Source organism: Etheostoma spectabile, unplaced genomic scaffold (assembly GCF_008692095.1).
Source record: "Etheostoma spectabile isolate EspeVRDwgs_2016 unplaced genomic scaffold, UIUC_Espe_1.0 scaffold00005622, whole genome shotgun sequence".
NCBI lineage: Eukaryota > Metazoa > Chordata > Actinopteri > Perciformes > Percidae > Etheostoma > Etheostoma spectabile.
In genome coordinates this window covers 1-5,067 of record NW_022603281.1, presented here as the reverse complement: position 1 = coordinate 5,067, position 5,067 = coordinate 1, and positions in this window count along the sequence as shown.

Genomic DNA, 5,067 nt, shown 5'->3' with positions numbered 1-5,067 from the left:
CACAACATGAATCATCGTAACATTAACTCCACCAGACTCCATTGAGAATAACGTAGTTTTAACGTTAGACTTTAACATTTATTTGCAGCATTATTGTCGTTTTCTTGAGCTTTTCTTGATGTTTCTGTTGCTTGAATCATTTCCATCACTGTTGTTAACTTCTCTTTTTTATCTTCTACTTTTATTTTGGAAATATTGAGTCAATCTCTGTGAAGTTGCTCTGATATAAATACGTATTATAATAATTTATATTAATACTCACAGGGTTCAACATTTAGTCTGGTTCCTCTTCCAAAGATTATCTTATTTCCAACATTCACACAACATGAAGCATCGTAACATTAACTCAGAGACAAACTCAACCAGACTCCATTCATAAAAACATGGTTTTAATGTTTAAGTCTTCTGCTGGTACGATTATATTCCAGTTACATAAATAATAACCTGTTTATATTATTATTATAGAACTGAAGCATTAGATTCAGACACAAAACAAGGTTGAGTTCCTCTTTCTACTAAATGTTCCCTGATCTCTGGATGTTGTTCTTTGGATTTTACATTTTCTGTTTTTTTTGTCACTTTTTTATTTTCTTAAAACTACAAGTGGAGTTAGTTTAATTAGATGCTTCATATAAATAATGTTAATGATGTAAATCAGTTACTCACAGGGTTCAACATTTAGTCTAGTTCCTCTTCCAAAGATCATCTTATTCACACCTCCAGTATTCACACAACATGAATCATCGTAACATTAACTCAACCAGACTTCATTCAGAAAAACGTTGTTTTAACGTTAGACTTTGACTTTTTTTGCAGCATCATTGTTGTTTTCTTGAGCTTTTTTGACGTTTCTGTTGCTTGAATCATTTCCATCACTATCAGCTGTTGTTAACTTCTCTTTTTTATCTGCTACTTTTATTTTGGAAATATTGAGTCAATCTCTGTAAAGTTGCTCTGATGTAACTACGTATTATAATGATTTATATTAATACTCACAGGGTTCAACATTTAGTCTGGTTCCTCTTCCAAAGATCATCTTAGTTCCTCCTCCAGCATTCACACAACATGAAGCATCGTAACATTAACTCAACCAGACTACATTTATAAATCATTGATGTATTTTTGTTGATTTTGTCACTTTTTTTGTCCCTTTTGACATTATCTTTGCCTTTTTAGCGACTCCGCTGAGTGATAAACTGAACCAAACTCATTAGAAAACTATGATTTTAAACCTTTGATGAACTCCCCCAGCGGATTACTGATGTTAAGAGAAGTATTTTCTGTATTTACAGTTTCCTGAAATGTTCATATATGTAATAATATATATGTAATATGTAAATGAAGCGTTATCTAATGATAACTGAATTTTGGAGGAATCTACAGACACAAATACACAAAGTGTGGTAATGTTTTCTTTCCATTAGTCTGAAGAAGACATGTTATGGAAGATAAATATCACAAAACGTAAGTTTAACGTTAGACTTTGATGTTTTTTTGCAGCATTATTGTCGTTTTCTTGATGTTTCTGTTGCTGAATCTTTTCCATCATTATCAGCTGTTGTTAACTTCTCTTTTTTTCTGCTACTTTTATTTTGGAAATATGAGTCAACTCTGTAAAGGTTATCTGATATAAATACGTATTATAATGATTTATATAATACTCACAGGGTTCAAACATTTGTCTGGTTCCTCTTCCAAAGATCATCTTTTCATATCCTGTATTCAAACTACATTTACAAATTATGATGTATTTTTGTTGACTTTTTTTTTGCCTTTTTGACACTATTTTGTCACTTTTCTGTGCGTTTTATGAAACTTTTTTTTAAAATCTAAAATGGTGTTTGGTACAGTAGATGTAGAATTTGTTGTCCACAACATTTTTGGCTGGATTTGTGTTGCTTTTATTTAACATTTTTCCGGCTTTTTTTTTACACTTCTTTCTACGTTTTTATCGCTTTTGCATATTTTATCAACTCCGCTGAGTGACGAACAAGATTATTATTTATCAATACTCACAGGGTTCAACATTTAGTCTGGTTCCTCTTCCAAAGATCATCTCATATCCTCCTCCAGTATTCACACAACATGAAGCATCGTAACATTAACTCAACCAGACTCCATGCATAAAAACATGGTTTTAAGGTTTAAGATTCTGCTGGTACGATTATATTCCAGTTACATAAATAATAACCTATTTATATTATTATTATAGAACTGAAGCATTAGATTCAGACACAAAACAAGGTTGAGTTCCTCTTTCTACTAAATGTTCCCTGGTCTCTGGATGCTGATTCTTTGCATTTTACATTTTCAGTTTTTTTTGTCACTTTTTCATTTTATTAAACTACAAGTAAAGTTAGTTTTATAAGATGCTTCATATAAATAAAGTTAATGATGTAAATCAGTTACTCACAGGGTTCAACATTTAGTCTGGTTCCTCTTCCAAAGATTATCTTATTTTGATTCACACAACATGAAGCATCGTAACATTAACTCCACCAAACTCCACCAGACTCCATTGAGAAAAACATGGTTTTAACATTAGAGACTTTGTCCCTTTTTGCAGTTTCTTGTTTCTTGAATCATTTCCATCGCTGTCAGCATCTTTTTATTTCTCTTTTCTTATCTTCTACTCTGGTTTTATTAATATTTAGTCAAACAAAAAGCTGTAAAGTCAGTTTTTAAAGATGCTTTTTATGTATAATATAAAAAACAGAAATTTCAAATTCAAGTGTTCTTGGTTTGTGCAGATTTAATGAGCCGTATATTTATAACAATTTAGATTTATATCAGTTACTCACAGGGTTCAATGTTCAGTCTGGTTCCTCTTCCAAATATTATCTTTTCATATCCAGTAGTCACACAACGTGAAGCATCGTAACATTAACTCAACCAGACTCCATTCATAAATCACTGATGAATTTTTGTTGATTTTCTTTGGCTTCTTTGTCACTTTTCTGTTGTTTTATGTCACTTTTTGTCATTTGAATCAGTTCCTTCACTGCCAGTATCTTTTATTTTCTTATCTCCTACTCTGAATACTTTATGAACATTCAAAAACAAAAGTAAAGAAATTAACCAAATTTCATTTTAAAATATTAAAATATTAAATTGTGTAGTAGACACAGATTGTTTTTTTTCCCGTTGTTTTTATGGCTACACGAAAATATGCAGATGCAGAATTTTCCACCATTTTTCGTCACTTTTAGTAAACATTTTTCTGGCTTTTTTGACATTTCTTTCTAAGTTTTTATGTTTTTTGCACATTATTGTTGCATTTTATTGACTACGCTGAGTGACGAACAATATTATTATTCATCAATACTCACAGGGTTCAACATTTAGTCTGGTTCCTCTTCCAAAGATCATCTTAGCTGCTGCTCCAGTATTCACACAACATGAAGCATCGTAACATTAACTCAACCAGACTCCATTTATAAATCATTGATGTATTTCTGTTGACTTTTGTTTGTTCTTTTGTCAGTTTTACGTCACATTTTATCACTTTTTTGCCAGTTTTTCATCAGTTTTACGTCACTTTTTCATCTCTTTTTGCCTTTTATCGACTCTGCTGAGTGACCAAACTCCATTTAGAAAACTATGATTTTATAAATGTGAGCTGCTCATTTTAAACCTTAGATGAACTTCCCCCAGCGGATTACTGACGTTAACAGAAGTATTTATATGTAAAACAATATGAATGTGTGATATGTAAATGAGGCAGTATCTAATGATAACTTTTGGAGGAATCTAAAGACACAAATACACAACATGTAGTAAAATCAATATTATCTGAAAGAAAACATGTCATGGAAGATAAAACTAAACTGACACGTTTTTGCGGAAGTTCAGATAAATCCAGCTTATTTTTCTGACTGTTTTGTATCACACAGGTTTGTTTTTAAAGATGCTTCATATAAAACATTTATTGTTTATAATACTCACAGGGTTCAACATTTAGTCTGGTTCCTCCTCCAAAGATTATCTTTAATCCTCCTCCAGTATTCACACAACATGAAGCATCAGAACATTAACTCATCTCCACCAGACTACAGTCACAAAAACATCGTTTCTAGATATTGTTTTGATTGGATGTTTTTGTTGTTTTTCCAGATGTTTTAGTTATTTTTTCTGTCGTTTCTTTGACGTTTTTGTCACTTTTTATGTTTTTATTCAGTTTTCATGTTTTTTCCAGATGTTTAAGTTGCTTTTGTTCCACTTTTGTGTTTTCTAAAAGCACAAGTAGAGTTAGTTTTATAAGATGCTTCACATGAATTAACATTTACACTTTGTCTGTTTTTATCATTTTTGTCTTTTTTGTATGTTAAGTGGCTTTTTTGTCACTTTTTTGTCTCTTTGTGGCTTTCTCACTATTTATTGTAAGATCTTTGGCTAACCTACATATTACTAAATAGATGCATTATATAATCTGAATCAGTTACTCACAGGGTTCAACATTTAGTCTGGTTCCTCTTCCAAAGATCATCTTATATTGATTCGTAGTCACACAACATGAAGCATCGTAACATTAACTCAACCAGACTTCATTCATAAAAACATCATTTTTTAGAATTGACGACAAACTAAAACACATATGTGCATTTCTTCCCTCAGTATCATGACTAAATTGCCTTTGCTGTGAGCTTTGCATGGACTCCATTCTTTTTTGTGGTAATTTGGTTGAAAACGCCATATTTCAGATCTAGACATTTTAAAAGGGGAGAAACAGGAAGATGATCTGAGGAAAGATACTAACACTGTTTTAGTTTTCAAACCTTTGATACGCTGATGATTCAACTTTTTATCTTTTTAATCGTCTATTCTCATTTTCTGTGAACGAGTTTTGTTAGTTAGTTTTAAAAATGTTCCATATTAATAAAATACATTTCTACTCACAGGGTTCAACATCTAGTCTGGTTCCTCCTCCAAAGATCATCTTCTGACCCGTAGTCACACAACATGAAGCATCGTAACAATAACTCAATTCAGAAAAACGTTTTTTATAACTTTCTTTTTAAAAATGGTGTCACTTTTTGAAGATTTTTGATGCTTTTTTGTAAAAACATT